This window comes from Leptinotarsa decemlineata, unplaced genomic scaffold (assembly GCF_025532065.1).
Source record: "Leptinotarsa decemlineata unplaced genomic scaffold, Ldec_3_MD MMD2_tig00026351_RagTag_RagTag, whole genome shotgun sequence".
Classification (NCBI taxonomy): Eukaryota; Metazoa; Arthropoda; class Insecta; order Coleoptera; family Chrysomelidae; genus Leptinotarsa; species Leptinotarsa decemlineata.
This window is the reverse complement of record NW_027412699.1, coordinates 115,377-126,024: the sequence shown is the minus strand read 5'-3', so window position 1 is coordinate 126,024 and position 10,648 is coordinate 115,377. Positions and strand designations below refer to the sequence as shown.

At 38.6% G+C, this 10,648-nt stretch overlaps 1 pseudogene; it reads left to right on the top strand.

Moving 5' to 3' along the window:
- The first annotated feature begins 6,139 nt into the window (after positions 1-6,139).
- On the top strand, positions 6,140-9,984 carry LOC141486256 (uncharacterized; annotated as a pseudogene).
- Positions 9,985-10,648: the final 664 nt, after the last annotated feature.

Here is a 10,648-nt window from a genome sequence, read left to right as displayed (position 1 = left end):
TCCCTGTTTATGTTTTTTCTTCCTGTAGAACAATCCAAGAATTTCATGAATATTCAAAAGTGAATTGAGTACAAATTTTCACAATATGTAGATAATTTGTCCCTCACATGAAACAGACGTGTGGAAAACAGTTCATCGAATTTTACAATTTCTAGATTTTGAATATCGAATGATTGATGAATGGAATTGAAAACTTCAATGTTTTTCAGCACTTTCATTTGTAAGTAACTTTACTGCAGTTCAGTTCTATACGGATATTAATAACAAATGAAAATGGTGAAAGTCTTAGGAAATTTCATATCAGATTTTACCAAGATGATCTACCACGTAGTAACGGCTCCATTCATGAATTTATTTACTGAATAAATCATGGATATGGAATATTTACTTTTGTTGAATCGGTTTCGTGATGTAGAAATTGAAACTTATTTCATTAAATGTCTGTTCTATTGAGTTGGCAGAATTTCTTTCATAACATTTCAATATTCAACCAATTTATACCCGGACACGGATGAAATGAGGAATCAAATGAACGAAAAATGTGTAGATGATCTCTCAGTTTTCAAGAACTGCATGTTCTAAGGAAAACAAGCCGATTTAGTTGAAAATCGAGAATTACGAAAAGCTGCAAAACATGTCATATCCTCGCATATGGAGTAGAAAAAAGACCGAAGGGATTTGTCAGCCTAGTGCAAACTTTCATGAGAATCTCTTCGTATAACTATTTCAGAAAATTCCAAAGGCGAACGCTGATAATATTACCGAGGCAAGTTTCATATAGCACAATATGGAGATTCTAAGGCGGCTTTGAGTAAATTGATGATTTTGTATGATTAAATGAGAGATGCTGAGTTATATATCAGAAATTCCGATTCCGTAGTTTTCAGATCACGAGTATCATTATGTTTCACGTTCAGCATGATGATAAATGGAAAATGATGCAGCGGTTGTATCATTTGCAGCGTTATATTCCGATGAATCATCATAATCCACAGAATCGAAAAAAAGCATCTCAGTATACCCAAATTTGTTCAAAGTCGAAAAATTGAGCAAATAATCTGAGTTGGGTGATTGAAAATCATCATGCAGAATATTGGAGTTGAATTTCAAACTATACAACAGTGTCAACGATGTCCATCAGGGAGTCTGGAACTCCTTGTGAATATAACGCCCCCCCAAAACGATCTATAGCTGATAAAGTCGAATACTTTATTGTGAATGATAATCTCAGCAATATAGCTGTAATTTCTGGAATAGAAATTTCAAAATTCAATTCAAATACATAGAATGGAGCCGTTACTACCACGTAGTAACGGCTCCATTCATCAATTTATTTACTGAATGAATTATGAATATGGAATATTTCCTTTTGTTGAATCGGTTTTGTGATGTAGAAATTTAAACTTATTTCATTAAATGTCTATTCTATTGAGTTGGCAGAATTTCTTTCATAACATTTCAATAATTATCCAATTTATACCCGGACACGGATGAAATTATTGATTTTATTATGAAATGAAGAATCAAATGAACGAAAAATGTGTAGATGATCTCTCAGTTTTTAAGAATTGCATGTTCTCAGGAAAACAAGCCGATTCAGTTGAAAATCGAGAATTACGAAAAGCTGCAAAACATGTCATATCCTCGCATATGGAGTAGAAAAAAGACCGAAGGGATTTGTCAGCCTAGTGCAAAGTTTCATGAGAATCTCTTCGTATAACTATTTCAGAAAATTTCAGAGGCGAACGCTGATAATATTACCGAGGCAAGTTTCATATAGCACAATATGGAGATTCTAAGGCGGCTTTGAGTAAATTGATGATTTTGTATGATTTAATGAGAGATGCTGAGTTATATATCAGAAATTCCGATTCCGTGGTTATCAGATCACGAGTATTATTATGTTTCAAGTTCAGCATGTTGATAAATGGAAAATGATGCAGCGGTTGTATCATTTTCAGCGTTATATTCCGATGAATCATAATCACAGAATCGAAAAAAAGCATCTCAGTATACCCAAATTTGTTCAAAGTCGAAAAATTGAGCAAGTAATCTGAGTTGGGTGATTGAAAATCATCATGCAGAATATTGAAGTTGAATTTCAAACTATACAACAGTGTCAACGATGTCCAACAGGGAGTCTGGATAACCCTTGTGAATATAACGCACCCCCAAAACGATCTATAGCTGATAAAGTCGAATACTTTATTGTGAATGATAATCTCAGCAATATAGCTGTAATTTCTGGAATAGAAATTTCAAAATTCAATTCAAATATATGTCATGAAAAAATGAGGCAGTCAACCATTTTCTCCTTATCTTCACCACGTTAATCAATCAAAATTGAAAACATCAATATTACAAATACATAATGCTTAGGTAATTTTCATTTTTTTTTGTATTCATCTCTTCTCGACATATTGACAGGAAATTGTTGGGCAATTAAGTGAAACAATCACATTATTAAATAGAAAGTAATTGTTCTTGATGAGCATCCAGCCACGCCCCTTCTTGAATATGTATAAATGCAGGATATTCCAGAGTACATTCATTATCGATCAGTGCGGCATTCAGTTGTAACATTTTCGGCTGGCCTGTGAGTTCGCATTGGAGAAAGTGATCTATGAACTTGTTTAATTTTATTCTGTATTACTTGATAGATCTTCAAAACGAGAGTAATGTGTAGGTTCAATACTGACCGGAGACTTCTGTCTTGGGCGTTGAGAAAAATAACTAATTCTAAAAATCGATATCGAAATACTTATTGACGAATTTCAACTTGAGATTACAACTTCAAATATGGATAGTACTTCTGGAGAATCTTTCGTTACCAACTCGGAATTTCTATATCAATCAAGAAAAACATTGGATTCCACCTACCTTGATACGCTGACGTGCTGCTCCCTAGTTCTTTCTATTGAGGATGAGTTTCACTTATAAGACGAGTTAATGATTTTATAGGACTTTTTCTTGTTAGATTAAGGTGTTTTGTCTTATTGCGAGGACAATAATCAATCCCACTACCTCGTATACTGAGCTAATTTACTTAACCCTTTTGCTTTGCTTAATAAAACAAGATATGATATCTTTTCTGATTTATTGGCGAGGAAGGTCAAGAGACAATATTATGTACTTACATAAGAACAGAACAAAAATAATTTACAAAGAGATAAGAAAACTTCTTCTACTGAAATTACACAAAACAATTGATGAGGAATCAATTAACTTTTAATCGCTAACTTTGACTTTTCCCCAAAAGTACGCCAAAATGGTAACTCTAGATAACTTGAGAGATGAGAACTTCAATATTCATAAGAACTTTAATAAGCTGATCAAATAACTGACCGTAGATGCATAGATTGATAGATGAGAAACGATAAAATGGCAGACTTACAAGCTTCACTCACTTTTTGAAAAACAAAGAAATCAACAAGAAAGACTTGAAAGAATAACTGAGAGAAATAATCTTTTTCAGAACACTCGATACAAAAACGAAAGTTTACTTGTTGAGAATCAAAATGTAACTAACTTTGTATTTGACTAATTTTTTCCATTACAACTATTTCTTCCTCCTAAGAAATTATATTTTCTTACTTTGGATTTTTTTTTATTGGTTATCGGGTGCCACTATCGATTTCGGACCAATCCGAAAGATCGATCCTACTATCTATTCGTTTTGAGGGTGGGTGACGCCCACAAAATCAGAATTGAAGTTACCACTTCTGTCGGGGGTTTACTTAAGGGTTCCGTCAAAAGGTGGCAATACTTGTAGCCAAAATATGAGATAATGTTTCAATCTGTGCTAATTCAATTATTCACCCTAAAATATAATATGATGGAGGTGCGTGCATTACTTTACATAAAGCTATGACCTTCCTTCATGAGAATGGCGATAGTTGTCCGTACAATTATTATCTCTTCGTGGGTAATTGTTGACAATGGCTTATGAAATTTGCAAGAAATACTATCAAAAAACTTGCGACGATCGTCCAGAGGAAGAGATAGTTCTCATGTTGCCTTTCTATTTCTAATTACAATATATGTTCTTCATTGAAAAATATTCGTTCAAGTAACTTAATGTCTTTCCAATATTATTCAGAATTGGCCTGGGTCTTTTCCGTCCAGATCGCAAACATATGGCCTATTTCCGTTAAAGGTCTATTTAGAATTTCGAAGAACAATCGATTAAGGGGTGTGATTTATGATGTCGCCAAAAGAGAAAATACATTTCTTTTTTTTTTGACAAGGAAAGGTTTCGTTTCCAAGTAATTTATTTTTATTAGGCATTTATGGTTCTTGTCGTAAGTTTTACTATTCTCAGAATATTTGGAAACGTGCTATCTCAAGTAACTTTAGAAATATTACATACAGGGCCTTATTTATGCTCTGTTACACAGTCAATAACTCATTCGAGACCGGTAGCAGTGGAATCACAATGGATATTGATAAATTCAGACACGAACCTTTTCCAAAGTTTCTAGAAGAGATAGTGAATTGCGGAACTCAATCTTTACGGCAAATGATGTCCTCAGACGAACCAGTACATGGAATCGAGTATCAAGAAATTCGAAAAGTAATTTTACTAGTGCTCAGGTCACATTTTGAAACAGAGATAGATCAGAGGAGTTTGCGAGCATCAACGAAAATTCTGGAGAACTGTATTCAGGAAGCTGTTTCATGTAGTAACAAAAGGCGCACACTGTTGAACACTACCAGAAATGCTGACTACAAAATGGAGTATGAGGGTACTAAGGCAGCTGTTGGAAAATTGCTGAAGGTTTACTCAAAAATGAGAAAAGCTATGAAGTGATTGTTCATTGCGTTTTTATTCACTAGTTCTATTTCATTAAATGTTTCAATTTCATCCAATGCTTACAGTTATTTTGTTCTGGATCAGAAAATATATCTTAATTTTTTCTCCCTGTTTATGTTTTTTCTTCCTGTAGAACAATCCAAGAATTTCATGAATATTCAAAAGTGAATTGAGTACAAATTTTCACAATATGTAGATAATTTTGCCCTCACATGAAACAGACTTGTGGAAAACAGTTCATCGAATTTTACAATTTCTAGATTTTGAATATCGAATGATTGATGAATGGAATTGAAAACTTCAATGTTTTTCAGCACTTTCATTTGTAAGTAACTTTACTGCAGTTCAGTTCTATACGGATATTAATAACAAATGAAAATGGTGAAAATCTTAGGAAATTTCATATCAGATTTTACCAAGATGATCTACCACGTAGTAACGGCTCCATCCATGAATTTATTTACTGAATGAATCATGAATATGGAATATTTACTTTTGTTGAATCGGTTTCTTGATGTAGAAATTGAAACTTATTTCATTAAATGTCTATTCTATTGAGTTGGCAGAATTTCTTTCATAACATTTCAATATTCAACCACGGATGAAATGAGGAATCAAATAAACGAAAAATGTGTAGATGATTTCTCAGTTTTTAAGAACTGCATATTCTCAGGAAAACAAGCCGATTTAGTTGAAAATCGAGAATTACGAAAAGCTGCAAAACATGTCATATCCTCGCATATGGAGTAGAAAAAAGACCGAAGGGATTTGTCAGCCTAGTGCAAACTTTCATGAGAATCTCTTCGTATAACTATTTCAGAAAATTCCAAAGGCGAACGCTGATAATATTACCGAGGCAAGTTTCATATAGTACAATATGGGGATTCTATGGCGGCTTTGAGTAAATTGATGATTTTTTATGGTTAAATGAGAGATGCTGAGTTATATATCAGAAATTCCGATTCCATAGTTATCAGATCACGAGTATTATTATGTTTCACGTTCAGCATGATGATAAATGGAAATTAATGCAGCGGTTGTATCATTCGCAGCGTTATATTCCGATGAATAATCATAATCCACAGAATCGAAAAAAAGCATCTCAGTATACCCAAATTTGTTCAAAGTCGAAAAATTGAGCAAGTAATCTGAGTTGGGTGATTGAAAATCATCATGCAGAATATTGAAGTTGAATTTCAAACTATGCAATAGTGTCAACGATGTCCAACAGGGAGTCTGGATAACCCCTTGTGAATATAACGCACCCCCAAAACGATCTATAGCTGATAAAGTCGAATACTTTATTGTGAATGATAATCTCAGCAATATAGCTGTAATTTCTGGAATAGAAATTTCAAAATTCAATTCAAATACATGTCATGAAAAAATGAGGCAGTCAACCATTTTCTCCTTATCTTCACCACGTTAATCAATCAAAATTGAAAACAATTGTCAACTCAAAAGTGTGTTCTGTTTTAAAAACATTGATATTACAAATACAAAATGCTTAGGTAATTTTCATTTTTTAAAGTATTCATCTCTTCTCGACATATTGACAGGAAATTGTTGGGCAATGAAGTGAAACAATCACATCATTAAATAGAAAGTAATTGTTCTTGATGAGCATCCAGCCACGCCCCTTCTTGAATATGTATAAATGCAGGATATTCCAGAGTACATTCATTATCGATCAGTGCGGCATTCAGTTGCAACATTTTCGGCTGGCCTGTGAGTTCGCATTGGAGAAAGTGATCTATGAACTTGATTAATTTTATTCTGTATTACTTGATAGATCTTCAAAACGAGAGTAATGTGTAGGTTCAATACCTTCCGATAGAGACACCAGAGCCTAGTCCAAAAGGCGAAGGTGCCGCTACCTCCCCGACCCAGCACCTGGAGGTGCCACACAAAGGACCCAACAAGTCAAGGTTGTAAAACTAATTTCTACTATTAAAAATAACAAAAATATGGCGAGACAAACTCGCCAGTCCAAACGGACTCAAATATCGTTTACCAATACATCACCTTCCTTTTCCGGCTCGTCCCCCGAGCGCGAACCTCTAATCACCCCCCCTCCTACATCCACACTTGTCGAAACCAACAAACACAATCTATATAACATCCGCGAAATTCCCGATGATTTAGCCAATCAAAGGGCTCTTTTCAACCTTCTCAATTCACACGAATTCCTCCGAGGAAAAATCTCCGAACTTAAAGTTAATTTCAATAAAACTGCTCTTTTAAAAACTGCCGACTGTTCCAAAACCGCGGAACAGCTACAGAAACAGCTTCGTGACCGTACCGGCCACATGTCCTTCAAAGTGGTCGACCTTAGACCACGAAGCCTCCAACCCACCACTCCCAGGGAACCTCATCTTTCCTTTGTTATCAGAGGCGTTCACCTCGATTTCACGATCGAGGAGATTAGCGGTTTCCTGGAAGCCGCTAAAATCAAAGTCACAAAACTCTGGAGGATAACCTCCAAGAAAACCACAAAACCTACCCCCCTCATTCGTATTATTACAACAAGTTAGGACCACTACACGCAATGTTTGACTCACGGAGTCAACATTTACGGCCGACACCACGAGTGTGAGGCCTCCAACTTAAATCCGCTCCACCCCATCCCTAAATACTGCAATATTTGCAGTCAAACTGGACATTCGGCAGCCGAATGTCCAACACATATACCCAAATGTCCTCATTGCGGGGAAGCACACCCTCCCACCAAATGTGCAAAAATTTCCTCTCCCAAATGCCCCAACTGCGAAGGCGATCACCCCGCCTTCTCTTTAAAATGCCCTAAAAGGGTTACCACCCCCGAAAACCCCAAGGAGGTGGCTCCTATAAAAATACAAAACCCCACCTCTATAACCCCAATCACGCAACAAATAGAGGCGATCATCAAAATTCAAACTACCTTATTACTCAACCTCATGCCTGCCATGAGATCAGAAATCCTGTCCCTAACCAATGAACTATATAAGATAGTTCTTGGACATTCCCTTTTCGCCACAGCCAGTGGCAACCGTATGGACTACACGTTCACCAATCTAATATCCGAGCTTAATGGCTGAAAGATCAAATTCACGGGATAACGGGCGTTTCATCCTCGGTACTGTAAACGTCCAGGGCCTCAACCGAAAAAGACAACACACTAAAACACTACTCCATATCCACAAAATCCACATCCTATGTATTACCGATACACTTACCAAAAATGCTCCCAACTTCTCCGGTTTTAATACAACCCACCGTCCTAAAGACCCTCACTCTCGTGGCATCACTATACTAACAAAACGTGGACTTCCCCACAAACTACACTCCCTTCCCCCTAACCTATCCGAACTCGACTGCCTAGCGATAGACCTTCTATCAAACTCCGGCAACATAACTATCATAGCTCATTACAATCACCCAACACAAACTCTTTCCAGAGACCTAATTGAATATGCATCCTCTCTCCCTAAAGCTTTCCTAATAGGCGATTTCAACTCTCGTCACACCCAATTCGGAGATTCCAACTCCAATGCCAACGGCCGTCTACTAGCCAACCTATTATTAGAATACAACCTATATAGAATCCCCTGCACCGACCCGACGTTTTTGAGTCACCGGGGGGCCTCTATCATTGACCACATCTTGTGCTCTGAGAGCCTGATAGAGACGGTCGATGATCTGGCCTATATCGGTGACACTATCACGTCGGATCACCTCCCCCTGATAATCAAAACTTCCTTAAACTTCCCTACTCCTACCACTCCTGAAACCATTACCAACAAAAACCATAGATACACAGACGTCAAACAATTCCAATCTCTCGTTACCCAAAAACTATCTACTCTAAACAATCCTCCTCTAAACCACTCCAAACAAATTGACCCCCAAATCGAATCAATTCAAAAGATTATCACAGAATCCGACGACTTATCCACTCCTACGACCACCCGACGAATAGATCAATCTCCACTTCCCCCTTTCCTCATTAACCTCATCAAAAACAAACGCAAATTATATAGAACCTTCGTCCGTACCAGGGATCCTGTCCTCAAAACCGAGTGGAACCGTCTTAACGCTCGTATACGCCTCCTCATCAACCAATTCACTCAGAAAAGGTGGATAGAGGAGACAAAAAAACTAGATTACCGAGATGGAACGGCTTTCTGGAACAAATTCAAAGTCCTGACAGGACAAAAACGGAAAACCGACAGTCACCTGGTGATTGACGGTAACATCATTTCCACCCCTCCCGACAAAGCCGAAGCCTTCCGTGAAAATCTCGAAAAAACCTTCCGACTTCCTAAGGACCCACAATTCGATAACCATTTCCTTAACTTCATTCACCAACAGGTGCCGGCGCAGTTGGGCAGGCACCCAGGTCAAATCCCCCTCGACGCCAACTGTCCCTTAAGATCCCCATTCAGCGAGGAAGACATCCTCAACTCTATCCACAGTGGTAGAAATACCGTCCTGGACCAGACTCGGTTAACCGCCGTGTTCTGAAAAACCTCCCCGCCTCAGCAATCCCATTCATCAAACACATTCTAGATGCGTGTCTCGCACACACCTACTTTCCAAGCGCCTGGAAACAGGCCAACACAATTCTAATCCCTAAACCCCACAAGGATCCTACTAACCCCGACTCCTACAGACCCATCAGCTTGCTTAGCTGCCTTGGAAAACTTCTGGAACGATTGATCACTAACCGTTTGAACAACTTCCTCACACTCCACAACATTATTCCTCCCTATCAACATGGTTTCAGGACCGAACATTCTACCCAGAACGCACTAGTCGAACTTCACACCCACATATCCCAAAATATCAACGCTTCTTTCTGCACCATTGCAATATCCCTAGACATTCAAAAGGCTTTCGACAAGGTCTGGCACGCGGGCCTGATCTGGAAGCTTATCCAAATCAATCTTCCTCACCACTTTATCCGACTAGTTGCATCCTTCTTATCCAACCGACTTATCCGCTTCAAAGTCGGTGGAGCTTTATCCACCCCTTTCTCCCCTAAAGCCGGAGTCCCCCAGGGATCAGTCCTCGCCCCTTCCCTATTCCTCATCTACGCTCACGATGTTCCCATAACCCACAAAATCCTCCAATATGCCGACGACACCATTCTATACTCCTCCGCCCCCAACACCCGCCGCTTGCAAATTCAAGCCCAAAATATGATCGACCATTTCGTGCAGTGGTGCAACACATGGCGTATCAAAATCAACCCCACTAAAACCCAAACAATCCTCTTCCGACACCCTAACACCTCCACCCGTCCCAAACTAAACCCGGAAAACTTGAATCTCAGACTTTTGGGGGAAAACCTCATACTCCAGGACTCGGTTTCCTACTTGGGGGGTCACCTTCACGAGGACCCTCAACTGGAAAATCGACCTGAGAGAGACTCTGGACAAAGTCCGGAAGAGAGCTAACCTTCTAAAGGCTCTGAGAGGAAAACTTGGGGGATGCGACAGTAGGACACTGCTTCATACCTATAATACCTATATAAGACCAGTCCTCGACTACAAAGCAGTGGTATACTGTACGCTTCCTCCGAGACTGTCCCACCGCATCCTCACGACTGAACGACGAATACTACGAAACATACATAACCTACACTACCGATACCCTTCCCAACACTTATACAACCACATAAATACTACACCAATCAACCATAGATTTCAGGAACTCCGAGGACGATATGCGACCAGGACGATGAGCAGCAACAACACCGATGCCATCGACACGCTCACATCGCCATGGATCCCCCTTGGAGGATCCCGAAGGAAACCTAGGAAAAAGCTCCCCTTTCCCCCAGCCAGACTCCTG